Raw genomic sequence first — 18,028 nt, 5'->3', positions numbered from 1 at the left:
GCGTCCGGAGCCTGCGCTCCGCGGCGGGAGAGGCCACAGCTGTGAGAGGCCCGCGTACCACAAAAAAAAAAAAAAAAAAAAAAGAAAGCCAACGTAGTTATATTAACATAAGATGCAATAAACATTAAGACTAAAAGCCTTATTAGGGCCATTACACAATGTGAATAGATTCAATTGACCAGGGAGAAATTATTTTAAATTTGTATACACTAATAAAATAGCCTCAAAATACATGAAGCAAAAATGGAGAAAACTATAGAGAGAAATTGAAAAATGCACGCCTTTGGTAGATTTCAACTTACCTCCCTCAATTATCGAAGTTAGATATACAAAAAAAATGATCAATACTACAAATGATTTGAACATCACAATTAATTTGACTTAATTAACATATAAACTGTAATCAGAATCTGCTAAGTGTCAGCCACTGTTCTAGGCACCAGAGAAAGAGCCATGAACAAAATACAGTCCTTATCCTAATGGAAAGCACAACTTAGATGGGGAGACAAACAATAAAAAACACAGAAAGAAATGTAGGGTACTTATACACACAGAACACTCCATCTAACAAGTAGAGAATCCACACTCTTTTCAAGTCCATAAGAAACATATATAAAAACTGATATAACTTAGACCCTAAAGCAAATCTCAACAAATTTCAAAGAAAACCAAATAATACAAGTCTGACCACAATGCAGATTTGTCAGTTAAATCAATCACAAAGCCATTTCAAAATCAAAACTTATGGGCTTCCCTGGTGGTGCAGTGGTTGGGAGTCCGCCTGCCGATGCAGGGGACACGGGTTCGTGCCCTGGTCCGGGAAGATACCACATGCCGCGGAGCGGCTGGGCCCGTGAGCCATGGCCGCTGGGCCTGCGCGTCCGGAGCCTGTGCTCCGCAACGGGAGAGGCCACAGCAGTGAGAGGCCCGCTTACCGCAAAAAAAAAAAAAAAAAAAAAAAAAAAAATCAAAACTTATGAAATTTAACAATATACTGAAGAAATTTAGAATAAAACTTTATAGCTTTCATAGAACTACAGGTTTAGAAAAATCTTCCAACTATCAAATGTCCCACTTCTATGCAAAAGAACTACATATAAGCTACTCTAGTATAATTGGACTGAATTTTAAAATATCTTCATCCCAGAACTTATCAGTTCCTTCTAGGTTTTATTCTGTTTTTATAACACTCTTCACCATTAAAAAAAAAAAAAGAAAAACTATCCTATGTTGAAATTTTAAATCTCTTTTGCCTGTCTTCATTTCTACTTCTACTACCACAAAGTCCCTGTATTCATTATGATTAGGTTCAGCTGGCAGTGACAGAAAACCCCAGATAACAATGGTTTGGACCGGAAGCTCATTTCACTGTTGTGTATAGTAGGTCTACAGGCTGACTGCCTGGGCCCCACTGGATCAAGGGCACAAGCTGCTTCTAGCTTGTTCCCCTGGCATCCTTGCTATACAGCATTCACCTCATGGTCTAAAGGCGATCATCAAACTCCAGCTGCCACATCTGCCTTCTAGTCAGTGAGAAGTAGGAAGTGGAAAGTGTCCCAGTCAGCTTGGACTGCATACCAAAAATACCACAGACTGGATGGCTTACACAACAAACATTTCTTTCTCACAGTCTGGAGGCTGGGAGGTCTAAGATCAAGGTGCCTGCAGATTCGGTGTCTGGTGAGGGATTCCAGCCTTCTGGTTCATCCATGGCCATCTTCTTGCTGTGCCCTCACATGGCAGAAGGGACAAGGGAGCTCTCTGGAGACTCTTCTATAAGGGCATTAATCCCATTCATACAGGTTCCACCTTCATGACCTCATCACCTTCCAAAGGCCCACTTCCTAATACTATCACCTTGGGGGTTAGGTTCTCAACATATGAATTTTGGTGGGGGGCACAAACGTTCTGTCCATAGCAGAAGGGATGAAGCGAGAACCCTTTTTTAAAGGATACTTCCTAGAAGTCACAGAGGTCACTTTTCCTTACTCGATATTAGCTAGAATTAGTCCAACGCCACAGAATGCTTCAAGAGAAGCTGAGAACATAGTCTTTATTTCAGGTGTTCATGTATGGGAAGTCGATGTTGAGGAAAAACATCTGAGAAAATGTGATAAGCTATAGTAAGAATCCTGCCCGGTCCTCCTCTCGGCCAGCTACCGGGGTGGTCAAATGAGTGCACAGTGCGCTTGGGTCCCAGGACACATGCTCAGCCCTGCCCCTCTGTGGCCGGTAAGGTTTTTCATCTCTTAGGCCCCAAGTATATCCTGGATCATTTTCCTCCCCTTGCCTAAGAGGTTGTGTTGCTGCAGCCATGATAGTCTTTAGGGCACAGTCTCAATGATATTCTGAGGCTTCAGCTAAAAGAAATTCCAAATACAATTTCCTAAGCGTGGCCACTGGGTCATATCTCCCTCAAGAAGTTGCCTGACAGAAAATTTTAAAGTGGGAAATGAAAGCATTAAGAAACCTGCCCTCAGGTTCGGGTTTGATTTCTTCCTTTCATAACTGGCTACATGCTAGCAGTGCATCATTCTGGGCAGGGACACAAGTAAAAAGCTAGGCTTTCTTCAAGGCTTCTCCTCAAGTTTTCCTCCTTAGCACCCTATGCTAATGAGAGACATGCTGCCAGAAAGCCAAAAAGAGGCCCCTTCTTCCTACCGGCACCACCTCCGGGCTGGGTGTTGCCATGGCTGTCTTCAGAGCGAGCAAGGTCTGACCCAGGATTCCAGAAGCACTGGATGGACGGCAATTCCGTGTGGGTCAGACGGCAGAATTCCCTCGGTGTAAGTCCTTAACCAAGAAGGTTACCCAAACTAACAGGATGGAAACAATGTGCCTAGAATTAAACATCAAAAAACTATCGGCATCCTGCCAAATTAATCTGATATAAATTATTCCAGCCCTACACTATCCCTTTCCCATCAATCACAAAGAACAAACACAGGCCATTTACAAGCTCTTTTGTGTGTGGGAAAAACACAAAGCATGCCAAATTTTGCCTAAATTCTAAGGGGATTTCTCTGCACTTTTTCTGAAGTGTAAACATGTCTTTGACCTCTCTCTATCAAAATATACAATTTCATCTTTGGAATATATTTTTCCTAGAAGGCAAGTACTGTAAAAGCTCAAGGAGTACAAAAAAGATGAATAGGGGAAAAAATGTAGTTACCTGGCATATATTAGCCTAATCAATAATGTCAACAAACCAGCGAGAGTAAATATCATTATGGTACTATGTGTTTTCTTCCAAAATCAAACTGTATCTGAAAAACGGCAAGCCTGAAATAGGTTTACAGAAGATCATTTCAGTAAGATGCATTTTGGCTCAATGTTAAAAATTTAAGTAACCTTAAGGTAGGTAAGAGAATTGATTTGCTTTTAAGATACAAATAGCAGTTCTGTGGTCACAAATCAATAATGGAGTATAAAATAAACTAACATCCTACTCTACTAAAAAATATATCCTCTTTTTCTGAAGACATGGAATTTGCAAATATGAAAACACTAACATTGCTGCCCATGGGGACTTCACTGTGTGTGTGTGTGTGTGTGTGTGTGTGTGTGTATTATCTATTAGAGCCAAAAATACATTCTCATAAATCCCTAAGCTTGATATGACTCAGCTTTGAAATATATTTTGATGGAATGTATGACACAAGAAAAACTTTCTACTACTGATGATTCTTTGCTAAAACACATTTACTATTTTTTACACAAAATGTGTTTAACATTTGAAACATATTTGTCATTTATCATAGTCTCAGAATGTCCCAAATTCTAAAATCAGTGCCAAATAGCATTCAAAACTAAATATACTACAGCTTTAATATATGTGTTTCACTATAATAATCATTAATAATTTCTTCTTATAGAAAACTCTTCTTTTCCCCTATTCACTGTTGGAGAATAAGATGTTTCAATCTATCAATTGCTCTGCTGGTAGACAGTGACGATGGATCCATTACCAAGGTTCATAGAAGAAGCAGGTGCTCTCCCTGGATCATTCTAGAAGGGCTTACAGAGAAGAGGAAGAAGAGAATATTTTAAGCAATCAGAAAGAGTCAGCTTGGCAAAGTAAGTGTGAACGCTGGTTTTAGGAGCCTGGCCACCCTTATTCAGAAGACCTGAGAAACACATCTTCTTCATATAAGTGACCTTTGAATGAATGAAGGGGACAAGATGGAGCAGCAGAGAGAAAAGTAAGAGAAACAGTGTGAAGGGTACGAAGCAAAGATCAGAAATCCACACGGCAATCGGAAACAAGCACCTACATACAAGGTGGCATCAGAGGCAAAAGAAGAACCCACAACTCCATATCCTCCATGGAGGCTGGCCTAGGGGCACAGAGCTGGAGGAAACAGGATTCAGAGACAGGCAACTTGGAATTATCCAGGGAAGAAAAAACGCAGCAAGAATAAAAAAGAAGAGAGAGACTTTCTTAAAGATATTTCTGTAAGATATTGCTTAAGGGCAATTCGACCATCAATTTAAAACTTAAGAAGAGTTCTGGGAATTCCTGAAATGAGACATGTTCATAAAATATACACAAATAAACTAACACCACTAAGACTTTTTCTTTTGCTGCTACTACTGAGAGCTAACATTTATCAAAACACCCTAGGTTTTAGGAGGTAGGCTAAGTGCATTACATACATTAACCCCAATAAATGACCCAACAACCCAATTGGGTACGTACTGTTCCTATCCCTAGCCTACACATGAGAAAACCAAAGCTTAGAGAGGTGAAGTATTAGCTAGTATGTATCAAAGTCAGGACACAAAATCAAGTCTGACTCACCACAGTAAGATATGATAGGGGCATTGACCTTTTAGAAGCAATGGAATGAAGTCTCACAATGTTTCTATTTTGTTACAGTCACTGAAGGTTTTTACTGGGTTTGTGCCATCTAAAGATACAAGCGTGAAGTGTGTCTTTCAGAGTTCAGCGTTCCTGTGATGAACCCTGGACCAAGGAGACAGCGCTTGGACGAGCAAAGCGCTGACCACCACGTCCTGCAAGTGAAGCACAGGCAGTTCTTTGCCAATAAATAGTCCGGTTATGAGTACAGATTCTAAACTGAGAGGAAATACTATCCAGAGCATGCCTTAAGGAAAGAAACTTGCCGCCACAGCTTGGTTCAAAGCCAATGTTAGCTAACAATTACATCATGTAGCTCGAGATAGCTTGCCGAAGAGAAACTCAGAATCAATGGAGCTGCAGGGTACTGTTCCTTTAGTTTTGGATATGGTGGAGGGAGAAAAGAAAGAAAGAAAAATGTTATAAATACTTGAGACTATCCTCTGGGGAGAAAAAGACAACCGCAAGGATTCCATTCATAAGCAAGGCCATTTACCACAGGCTTCGGGATATGAAAGTAAAAAGTAATCATTGGGGTCATTCGTTGCTCTCGTATTATGTTCTGGGCACTTGATATACATTATTTAATCCTCACACTCCTAAGTGGAAATGTTGTCCAATCCTCAGTTGACAAAACTGAGGCTCAGAGATGGTAGGGAACTTGCTCAAAATCACAGACCTAGATTTGAACCCAAGGTCTGTGTAGCTTCAAAGTCCATGCCCTTTCCTCTATGCCACATAACCATTTCAGCACAAAGAACTGCAGAATTCTAGCTGTTCCCAGGCTCCTGGCAGCCCATCTAAGACCCAGCTGATGATGAAGGGAATCACCCAGATACCAAAAATATATTTGGCAGACTTTGGAATTTTAAAACCTCATCTCCAATAGAGTCTAACCTTCCAAATTCATGAACCACTACTACCTTAAGATTGAAAGTATAATATTTATTAAAATATAAGCAATGGGGAAATTTTTTAAGGACCAATTAATTAACCAGATAAGTATCATAACTTATGTCTGTATTAAAAATTCTAACATATATTAAAACTCATTTCTTCTAGCTACAAAAATTTCAAACAATTTCATAAAAGAAGGCTTCCTGCAATAAAAAACTGAAGACTTATACTACTTTTACAAAAACATATACCATTTTCTGAAACACTGCATTCATTTTACAGTTTATCTAGTTCATTCCTTATCCATCTCTTGGGTTCTCAAATATCTCGTATTTTTAGTCCTCCCCACATGTCTGAATTCAAAACATACCCCAGAACAAATAAAGCCTTGGGCCCAGCAAATCACATCTTTCATGCTTTCATTTTGCTTAGATTTTATTTCAAATGGCTTCTGATAATATCAGAGACCTTTCTCTTCTATTACCAAAAGTTTTTCTGTTGCCTCATTTTGTGCCTGGAAATAAATTGGTATAATTCAGTAGAAGTCAGCATTATTCTCTCAATCCACAGAAGGAATCTGTTTGAAGGGATGAAAAGGGGGAAATGAGCAGAGATATTATATTTTTTAATACATCATTTTAAGTTTTCGTATAGAATTCCCATCTTAACTTTTTTTTTTGGTTGTACTAGGTCTTAGCTGCGGCAGGCGGGCTCCTTAGTTGTGGCATGGGAACTCTTAGTTGTGGCATGCATGTGGGATCTAGTTCCCTGACCAGGCATCGAACCCGGGCCCCCTGCACTGGGAGCGCAGAGTCTTATCCACTGTGCCACCAGGGACGTCCCCCATCTCAACTTCTTAAGAGCACAGAACCCGCTACTCCAATTCTTCAGTCCCCTGTTTCAAACTCCTCTTGGGTGTTGCTGTGGGGGAAGGGGTCTGAGCCCTGTTGGAAACCCTCCGAATGTAAGCTTCATGAGGGCGAGAACTTCGTTTGACTGCTTTGTTTACTGGTGTACCCCAAATACCTAGAGAATGTCTGGCACATAGCAGCCACTCAAATATTCCCTGAATGGATGGATGCTTGGCTGTAGCTGCCATCTTTTTCTTAAATGCTGACCAAATATGTCCAGTAAAGAGTGACCAGCGTAGGGTGAGGGGTCTGGAAGCCATGTCATGACTTGAAGACAATTAAAGACAATGCAGGTGTTCAGGTACGATAAGCAGGGATGCAGCTGGGCCCCAGAGAGGGAACCCTGCTCTGAGTCTAGCCAGTTAGCTCTGAGAGTTACTGGCCATGTATCTGGGCAAGTCACTGGACTCTCAGTCTTCCCATCTTGGAAAGAGATGTTACAGAAGTGATATAAGGGTTAAGTGAACAAGAAAAGTGCTGGGCAAAGAGTTTTAGAAAGATAAGTTGCTCATATTTCTACATTTTGCTTCTTTTCACTCTTGGGGTGGGGGAAAGCCTTAGAGAAGAGACGATAGCTTTCTTTAAATATGTGAATGGCAATGTGTAAGGAGACAATGACTCCATATTATACTAGAAGATAAAACTACAAAAAAAGGATATAATATGAAAAAGAGTAAGACACTGACCCAATACGATGCAGCACACCCTAATAAAGAGTGTTCCTGTCCATTAGAAGCTGCCTTCCCAAAAAGGTGTCAGATTTCTGTCATTTTAAAGAGGGGACAGGTGATTCAGAATGATTCAGAAATGTGGGGAACCAGGCCTAGTTAAAAGGGTATTAGCTAAATTATCTGCCAGCTCAGATTCTATGATTTAATGATACGACTTCTTTTTTGTGGCTGATAAACTAAGTTTGTCATGATTCTCTGCAGATATAAACCAATAGTAGGAGAATAGGTAGTTAGTTTACACCAAGGTCCATATTGCCAAAAACCTCCCACTCCACTCAACATTCTCATCTTCCCAAAAAAGTGATAATCATGTAAGTTCACGGTGACTAGAAAATTTTAAAAACCCACAAGGTAGGTCCTCATGATACTGATGACTTGGAAAAATGTCAAAGGGTATTACACCATTACATATCCCCTATTCAGATCAAATAAATATTGATTTGGTAAACCTTTCTCAAGTTTAAAGGTTCACCTTATGCAACAAGTCTATTTTAGTGTTCGCAACTGTAATTCCTCTGTCTCTCCCCTTCCCCATGTACCCCTGTATGGAATATTTAGCTCTGAGTAGCAGGTAATAAAAACCTCTACCAATGTACCTACCTATCACACATAAAACAATCTTCTACAAGACGAGAAAAGAAAAGCTCTATCATTCACCCACGTAGCCTAGAAAATCACAATATTAAATGCTGGGAATATTCAGATCACACACAAACAGGAGATTTTACCTTTCTCATTTCAGCAAAGTTTATCAGTCTCCACTGCCTTTATCCTCACTACTGTATGCTTCCAAGACTTAAGGAAGTTGTGATTCATAATTTGAAAAAGTAGAATCTGTTTGGAGATGAGGCTTTAGTTGATCATTTTTACAAGAGAACATTTTTGGCTGAATGAAAGGATAATGAAGCTAGCCTAGGAGACAAATATGAGCTCTAAGAAGCAGGAAAAGGACATTTCTACCAAGATTGAATTTTGCTTCCGCTCAGAGTATCTTTAAGAGAATAGGGAAATCTGGAAAACCTGAAAATTTAAGAAGGAAATCTGGAAAACCTGAAAATTGATGGGAGTCAACTCCCATCAATAGCGGCTATATGGATATTTCCCAACCTCTTTCTTTCTACGTGTCTTTTGAAGAAGGGAAAATAGATTTGGAATTGCTTCATTTGCCAGTGTGTTCTGACATATTTAAAGAGATCTAGGATACAAATATGGGTTTTCTGGGCTGCAGTCTCATTCCACAATGTGACACTCTCACAATGTCAGGAACTCTGCTTGGTTCTGTATAAATGTTTTATCAGTCACTCTTCCCAACTCCCAGTGTATGTTTTGGGGACACACAGTATTTTTAAAATTCATTGCTCTCTGGTTCACCACAGTTCCCGACCATTCCTTACTATTTTGCACTAACCTGTTTCACTCATTTGTATCACATGCCTGTACCCAGGGAATTGGGACCAAATCAACGGAAGACTCTGTGAGGTGAAGGAAGCCTCATGAATGTGCTCAGCTACTTTGCTCCCAAGCAATCCTGTAAGGGCACAGCATGTACTCTTGCAGGGAAGAATCAAGATTACTACGTGTCTTTGATATTTACATGCTCTTTGTGGGTTGAGAGAAGCCCAGGATTTTCCTTTTTGACCTACACTGTTATATAGACATTTTGGGGATTAAGAAATTAAGGACAAAATGCTGATTGTTTTCTTCAGTTATAGATAGTCTCAACATTTTGTTTTTAAATATGAAAATATTATTATTTATGATACTAGTTAGGAATTTTGACTTTCCTGCAGCTATGTCTGCACATGTACAATCTCCAGCTCACTCTTACATAGTACACATGCTTATGAGGAATGGTTAGGCATGGTTCTGCTTAAAATGAAATGTATAGGCTTCTTCTGAGCCTAGAATCTCATGATTTATTAAACTAGCAATGCCATATATTATGCCTTTAAAGACATGGAAAATCCAATTCAGAAAATAATTGCTGTAGAAGTTCTGTTGACAAGAATACTAGAGAAAAATTACTTTCTCTGCCTTAAAACATTATTCTACATACATCATTTTTGGGAGGGCAAAAAAATAAAGATTTTTGCATTCTTTTTTCCCTTTTTATGTCACTCAACAGAAATTATACTTAGTTCAATAAAGTGAGCACCTTTCTTCCAATTCTTGAAAACAGTCTGAATTCTGATTCATGCATACAAAATTAGAAGTGAAATTATATAGCTCCACTTTACTGATTTCTCTGGTCTAATATGTAATGAATTAAAATTGTATGTGATGAAGTAAAGCCCCATTCCTAAAACAAAAGACTCTTGAACTTTCAATTACCATTGGTACCAGCTACTACAGCTGCTACCTGCACTCCTCACTAGTCAAGTTACCTCCACTTCGGTAATACCATCCTGCCCACCTTAGGCCACCATCATGTACACATTTCCCACCACACACAAGCATCGACCAACAACTATGAACAGGCCGGTGATGGTGAATCAATAGAAAGTCAAATATTGGATTGCAACTCTACTAAATTCTTTCAAAATTGGGATTAGCAAAATGATGTGGGTTCTTGAAACTTTAAGGCTTAAGACCCTTATAAAAATTAATTTACTACCAGTTCTAGTAGTTCAATGAGATAAATAGTGCCTTATGCTTTCAAAGTCACTGGAACAATTTTTTTGCAAGCAGCGCATGGAACACACCCAGCATTAGCAATGCAGTAAGAATAGAAAAATACTTTAATTCACCAGAATAACTTTTAAAATGATAATGTTAGGCTGTTTGTCCTTCACATTTCTTTCTTACTCCGTAGCAGAAAAGATCAGAATAATGTAAATATGCTATTCATTATTCAGAAAGTTCATATGATCCATTTCAGTGAGATAAAATGCACTATCAACAGAAATTTTATGCAGAGTCTGTTCTTTTTTTGTTTGGTTCACTGAACTAAGTGCAAACCATCTGTTAGCTATGATAATCCGAAAAAGTAAAAATTCAAACAGCTTTTTTTTGAAAGATAGCACAACAGCACTCCAAACAGAACTTGTTTAAAAGCACCACTTACGAGGTATAAATCCTAATGACTTTAGATGGCTTAGAATCCATATGTAAAGTCTTTTTATTTTTAGGTTAAGATTCCATTTTTCCATAAAAACTGTTCACATCACGAGCTTGTCGCTATTACTAAAATGTCTTATTCAAATATGTTAGTTTCCAAGAAATTTTAAAATTAAAAACTTTCAAGTTAAAATTGTATTTTGATCCCCACTTATAAAATTCCTACCACCTAAGTAGTGTATTATAGTCATTAGGATTTGCTTTTACAGAAACGGAATGGCCTGAAATAAATCAGCGCTTTTGCTACGTCAAAAAGCTTGAAATCAAGTCTTCACTCTGCTCCTAGCTGTCTTGACCTCAGATGAGTTACAACTCTTAAGATCTCACTTTCTTAACTATTAAAAGGGAGCTCTAAAATGTCATTCTCAGGAGCTTACTTCCCTTCCAAACCTGCCTAGCACCGTGCTTGGTACACTTAGAGCCAAGAACTCAGTAACTGTCCATGACCACGGGGGCTGGAGGTGAAAGCTTCCAAACTTCAGAAATTGCCCACAAGACAGCTTTCGGTGTATTGCTAAGTTCAGAGAATGGAATACAAAACCTGCTATCACAACAGTGTCTCACCATCCTCACAATGGTAGAACCAAACTTCCAGGATGCAGTGCCTTATTCATGTACTATAATCTAATGAAAACATGATTTTGTTTTAAAGGTGGAATTCTAAGTTTCAGGAGAGTTTACAACAGGCACGTTTTCAAAGCTCTAGTACTACAAATTTTATCAACACCCGCTATTGTTTCTCCATGGCCTGTAAATGCGCTTTGTGCTATTTTCTTGATGAATACTGCACACAGATCCTACTCCACCTACACAACCACTATGTCACAAATGTAATGCATGTAAAAGAGGGCCTTTCTGCAACAAAACCTTACAGATCTTAACCACTTACAAAGCAAGTTTGGCAATGGATAAGAATTTCAGTAGAGAAACCAACTTAAAAATTCTTCACTCTGCTTTGCTATTATTCATTAGGCATGTTATTAAACAAACATGACAAGGAAAAGGAAAAGCTTTCAGTTAGTTATTTTATACTTTGAAAACTAACAAGGCTCGGCGGTGATGCTTACGTCTTTATTATGACCTCTTTAGTTCTATTAAACTATACGTTTATTGCATTTCAGAGATTTCTACAAGAAGATCCATGTCAGACTGACATTGAGCCATAAGGTTGGATTTCTAATGTCACTCGAAAGGTATTCCAATTTTAGATAAGAAAAGAGAGCATTGATTATTCTTATCCATTCTTTCTTTTTCTTCCCATTTGTGTATATCTTATACATACTCAATGATCTCAGCTTAACTTAGAATCAAATTTTTTTCCTGGTCCATAGGTAGACATAGACATCTGTGAATCTCAGAATTTGGAGGAAAGAATTCTGAGAATTTTGGAGGAATTTGATGCTGGTGACAATTAAAGTCCAAAGTATCCCTTCAAGGCCAGGGAACTGCTTCCACCATGGCTCAACGGGAAGGGTCATCACTGCGTTATTGTCCAAGCTCTTTAACTCGGAGCACCCCACTGTCCCACCCGCCTCTGGGCCCGTTCTCAGCTCCTCCTCGGAGGCCACAAGCAATGTTATATCAACAAGGGGAAAGGACATATGACCGGGAAGTCCCCATCCTGCCCCAAAGGGTTCTCTCCTAAGACAGTTTTCCCACGGTTGAAATGGCTTCTGAATTGCAGGGTTCTTTCTTATTCTGGGTTCCAGAAACCCTAGGTGTCCACCGGTTGGAATTCAGGGATTCTTGAACTCCCATGGGGTAGGGGCATTCTACATGCATGTGTGTGGTTCTTCTTTCTTCTACTGAAGTATAGACATTATTAGAATCAAAAGAATTTGACATTTTTGATATCTTTGTATATCAAAGAATTCTAAGTACTACAGTACTTATACCAAAGAACTGTAAGTGCCATTAGTCCAAATACAGTTGATCAAAACTGTATGAAACTTGTCATGAAGCCTTTCATTAGAAAAGACATATGTCAATGTAATCTTTTCTTTTTCAACCTGAATCTCTTTAGTTCTCCCACCTGATTCACTTGTCCAGTCTTTTAGGAGGTACACAGTTACATTTCAGGGACTGCTTAAACAGCATGGACGTCATGTTGTAAACATTAATATGATTCTACGAAAAAGAATATGACCTTGAATTTCTGCTCGAAATGTGTCTATGTAAATTCACAGTATAGGTTAAAAAGCCAAAGAGAGGAAACTATTCACTCTGAACACCATGAAGCTCCATAGAGACTAAAGTGGGAGCCCCACCGGCCTCTCTCATTCACCTCTTCAGACACATGCTCACACGGCACGGAGCTGGTGCTCAATACTTATACTCCAAGCGCTGAGACGCGCTAAAAACTCAGCAGTGCCCTTTAATTTCAAAGGGATGAAAAAACTGAACTCTCAGTAAGTTTTACACTTGGATGAAGGTTGTTAGTCCTTCTGTCAACTCCTTCCTGAAAGTCCAGATCACTGCAAAATGTCAAAAACTAAAAGCTGAAACAGCAATCTCACTTCGCCTGATTAATCATAGTCAATTTGACTTCGTTTTCTAGCATGGGCTGCCTTGGAACAAAGGTAAATTCCTAATGTTGCCCAAACATTCTAGAATGTTAATAAGCCCTCAGGATGGAGTGTCAAAGCTCACCCCAGGCTCCTTCTAAGTCTCACAAAAATATCTCCCAAACAATTGCTCAGATTACAACGGAATTAAATAAACCACTTAAATCTTTGTGTTGGATTGAAATACAAGTATAAAATTGTGTTGTTTAATATGATAATTAAGGCACATAAAAAATCTATACAGAGTAGCCTGAATTTTTTTGGACACAGGCTTTTCCCAGGTCCAAGGTGATACAAACTATAAGGAAGTTTTCATTTGGATTTTTATCAGGACAAGCACCTAAGCAAATTGCAAATATCCTGTGGACTGAGCCCCATTGAAAAATAATAAGTACCCTTCAAGATACCAGGAATGTTATGGAAGTGAATATAAAGGAATTTTAGGAGGAAAAAAAAATCACTGTCTAAAGAAAACTGTCCTTCTGAACAAAAGGAAAATTTCATTCAGTACAGATGTTCTCTACTTGAAGGAAAAACACAAAGGAGACATTTGTGAAAATTTTATTTACTAATTTATTTAGGGGAAATTTAAAATTTTATTTATTCATATATCATTTTAAAATCATAATACAGTGAATATCCACCCACCACCCAACCCAAGAATCTAAAGTGGGTAATATTTACTGACCATACATGAGCCAATAATGGCATGAGAAAGTGTACTGCAAACAAAGAATTATGATTAAAGGAATTCTGAGCATCTGAGGTCCATTAAACAAAAACCCTATGAAGTGATTTTTACCTAGTAGAAATGGATTCACCCCAGGATTCCTTTAAATAAAGATTTGCCTATTACACTGAGAATGTAAATCAATTGCCTGTTCCCCCCCACACACACACACACCACCTCTTGGGAACAATTATCAGATTTTTTTTTAAAAGGTACATTCACAGGAGCCTGAAACCTGGAAGGTGAAGCAGTGGTACCCAGTTCCAGGTCTTCATTAAAAACCCTCCTTGTACAATAGAAGAGCTATGTTGAAGATGACAGTAAATATATTTTTGGTTATATAATTTCTTTTAGAACATTTTTTTCTTCTTCTAGGTCAACGGTAGGAACTGAACTGAATGTGTCTCCTTCTAACCAAAGAACTCTTCCCTCTCTAACAAGTAATAGAAAAGTATCTCTTCAGCAACCAGCATTTTTATCAGTCCTTTGTCCATTCTAAACTAAAAGCCAAGACTGGAACCAACACTAAACTATAGCTGGGGACTGCTTTCCTGGATTTCAGAGGGACTCCTGCAGGAGAAGCAAAAATGGGAGGGATGGCTGAAGACCTCTTAGGATTTTTATATTCCTGACAAGGCCCCTTATGGGTTTTAAACTCACTAAGTTTGTATAAATGCACCAAACTTAACCAACGTAGCACTCAACTGTCGGAGTGAGAAGTTAAGATAATCTCATGTTCTTAATTTGACTGCACTTTTGGAATGACTTTATTCTTCAAATTTTTCACCTAAAATATAATCTCCTAATGTGTTTTAACTTTCCTCTAAGACCTTTCAGAATAGTTTGAATTCTCAGTTAAACATCATTAATTTTCTTGAGTGTCAGGGTAATAAATGACAGACAGTTCTGCCAAATGATTAATAAGTATTACTGCCCCCTCCCAAATGCAAATTTTTGTAAATAAATGCTCAGCCAGAACTCAAGTCTAAGTGACCCAAGTTTCACCAAAGAGCATCTGGAGGAGGAAGAGTGATAGTGGTTTTAACAGCAATAATAGTAACTGTAATGGTGATGACAATAGTACCTTAAATTGATGGAGCATTTAGTCTATGTCAGGAACACAACACACATTATAAAAAAGAGAAGTTTAGAACAGACTGTTACCTCTCCTCCTGATACCTTCAGCTTTGTGTATGGCTCAATCAAATGGCAGCTTTATCATTCTCTTCCTACTGTGTGTGTACTTGTTAACTCCTTCACTGGTGGTCAAAGCCCACAGAGACCAAGTCATTGATTTATTCTTCGCTTCTCTACAGACTCTCGATCTGGGCTGTATATATTTATAACACATATTCATCCAAAATGGATTAGCTAACCTCCGATCATGGAAGACTCCAAATGGATCATCTCCTAGGATATTCTTAGAATCAAAGTCATATTTCCTATTCCAAGGGAATCCCAATGTATCAAAACAGTATTCAGTAATTTGTTTGTACATACAATTGCTAAAAACTATGATTTCGCATGCTAGTTTCACAAAAATCAAATCCAGCTGTCTCCACCAAATGGATGCTTTTTTTTTTTTTTTTAAAGAAACCAGCAGGATGAATGGGGGCCGGTGAGGGAGAAAATCCAAAGGATACACATACTTTGGAAAAATACAATTTGCATGTGATACAGAGATGACTTCCCACCCCACCACTCAAATATATTTCAAATTCTAGAGATTTTAATGTGATTTTTTTTAAGTAGAAATTGAATTGCATTCTGAAAAATCTTCCCCGAGTTCACATTGAGGAAGTAAACAAATAAGGCTGAACATGCCAAGAGAACCAATTTTTTCCTTATGGTTCAATACATAATAACTGTTAATTCCACTAGTGACTATCATCATTATCATCATTTACCAGATGGCAGCTGGATATCCAGAGCCAAGTGCAGAAAAGACCCTAACCCGTCAACTTTTATCTTCTAATTATGATAAGTTACCAACTCAGATAACATCTTTCTGCCCACAAAGGAGGAGAATGAATAAAAAGTGAGCTTTATGTTAAACTTGACTTTTTGAAAAGACAAGCATCTGTTTTTAAATGGAAAGATCCTTTAAAATCAAAAAAAAGATGGGCAACAGTAGAAGTATAAAATGAGAGCATCTTAGTTACAGTGTTGTTCAGCATCCCTGGTGACATCAAGCTCTATCCAGGGTGATCACTAGGTCTCCACTGGAAGGAAGTGGGCTTTGATGGCATAAACAGCATTGTATTAGGTATGACTGTATGAAGACTTAAAAGCCTTTGATGGAACCAGAGTGGGCAAAGGAAAGAAAAGAATTTTCCCCACAACTGTGGGAAAAACTAGCAAGAATCAACAAGGAACATAAAAATTCTTTGTTGTGTATTGTTCATAAAATATTCCAAAAATGAATATAACATAGTCCGAGCTTTTTTTTTTTTTAAACTCCTAGAAGAAAGGTAATGAAATGTTCTTATCTCATCTACCTCACTGCCGAATCCCAGATGATATAAGTTCTGAACAGAGGCGCTAGTTAGTATGCAGCACTAGAATAGGTGTGAACGTATGGGTTTTATTTTGGTATTTTTTACTTTATTTTTGTAGTGGGATAAGGAGAAGGCATAAAATTAAATACATGACATTTTCAGTACTAAGTCGTCACATAGGACACCCTAGCTGATGTTTCAATCTCGGATGTAAGAAACTTCAAGATTTTCAACAAACCATTCATGTTCGTACACACCCAGAAAAACCGAGAACCACAGACTTTTCGGAGGAGAGATATTGGAAGTAAAAGTCTAAATATGAACAGAAGAGATGTGACCCACATATTCAAATCCAGACTTTTAAACAAAAACCACATTAACTCAAATCTTAAGTCAACACTAATTGTACTTACCAATGAGAAGGTTAACAATGGCATCAGAGGCCATTCTCAGAAACATTTAAGGTTTAAAAGAGTCCACAAGCACTTGAAAAATAATAGCATACTGCTTGTTTCCACAGATTAATATATAACAGTTATTTTTACTAAATTGGACAAAAAAAAATTAGTAGGTAAATCATGCTCTGATTATCTTAACTCAGCTAGTTAGAGCCTGATCAACTAGTTAGAGTCTGGTGGAAATGAACCCCCAGTTGTTGCTTTGGTTTTGTCCATACCATCTACAACATTTCCACGACACCACTTCTTAGAAAATAGCCAGAAATGCAATGAAAGGAAAATATAAGAGTCAGGACAAATTTGTTACTACCAGTAAAACAAAAATGCCAAAGCACAGGTGCTTTTGACAATGGAACAGAAAGTAACATCATCTTCATATTTCAGAGAATGTGTTCCTTGCTTGCTTCCTGGTGTAGAGAGTACTGAAGTCATCTGTTTATAGGTGTTGATACTTTACATAAAATTACAACAAAATAAATAACTACTCTTAAAATCCATCAATGGAGGGTTTCTGGAATACAAAAATCATTGTAGAATCTCTCCAAAATTGGAGCTGCACACTACTTTTCGATGTCTAATGCTGAGTACAGAGTAGGGACTCAGTATTTTCCAATGAAGGAATATACCTTTGAAGACAGACATAACACCCTTTTTTAAAGTATTAAAATCAGCAGCCTTCACTCAACAATAAGGAGCACATGCTATGTGCCAGACATTGTGTTAGGCTGGAGAATGAAAAGCTATTAAAACAGAGAACAATGAAAAGAACAATATCATTATTTTTTTTCTTATCCAGGCTATATTTACATGGTTTTGAATATTCAGATAAAGGTGTAGGAATAAGTTAACCACTTAAGTCCTCAAAATCATTTAGACAAGCGGTATCATGTAACTGAAATCTTAGTTAACTGAGTTTTTCAGTATTCAGTTGGGTGACAAAACATCCAAACAGGTACACGTTACTAAGTATGTGAATATTCAGAAATATACTCAACTGGAAATGTTGCTTTTGTTCTAAATGTCTCACATGCAGTAAGTAGTCTACAAGAAGCCAGTCCATGAAATCAATGTGTTCATATCCTGTTTGGGGAAATAATAAAACAAATAGCAACCTACCGGTATCTTTAAGGTTCTGTTTTGAAAGTTGGTCACTGAAGGGCATCAGAATAAAACCAGCAGATGGCTCTGAACACTTAAAAAATACATACATGGGGCTTCCCTGGTGGCGCAGTGGTTGAGAGTCCGCCTGCTGATGCAGGGG

At 38.2% G+C, this 18,028-nt stretch overlaps 1 protein-coding gene across 14 annotated transcripts in view; it reads right to left on the bottom strand.

Moving 5' to 3' along the window:
* SLC7A2 (solute carrier family 7 member 2) overlaps positions 1–18,028 on the bottom strand; it is an 87,318-nt gene that overhangs the window by 66,940 nt on the left and 2,350 nt on the right. For 9 of the 14 annotated variants that reach the window (XR_003677508.2, XR_003677507.2, XR_003677506.1 and 6 more), the window contains exon 1: positions 17,884–18,022. The exons of 2 other annotated variants lie outside the window; for them this stretch is intronic. The gene's annotated coding sequence lies outside the window, so the exon portion shown is untranslated. Of the gene's footprint in view, positions 1–17,762; positions 17,848–17,883; positions 18,023–18,028 lie in introns of those variants that run through there. 3 more of the 14 variants (XM_028481248.2, XM_028481250.2, XM_028481251.2) reach the window with 2 other exon arrangements.

This window comes from Physeter macrocephalus, chromosome 20, assembly GCF_002837175.3.
Source record: "Physeter macrocephalus isolate SW-GA chromosome 20, ASM283717v5, whole genome shotgun sequence".
Taxonomy (NCBI): Eukaryota; Metazoa; Chordata; class Mammalia; order Artiodactyla; family Physeteridae; genus Physeter; species Physeter macrocephalus.
Note: the sequence above shows the minus strand (reverse complement) of the source record. Positions and strands in the feature narration are given on the sequence as shown.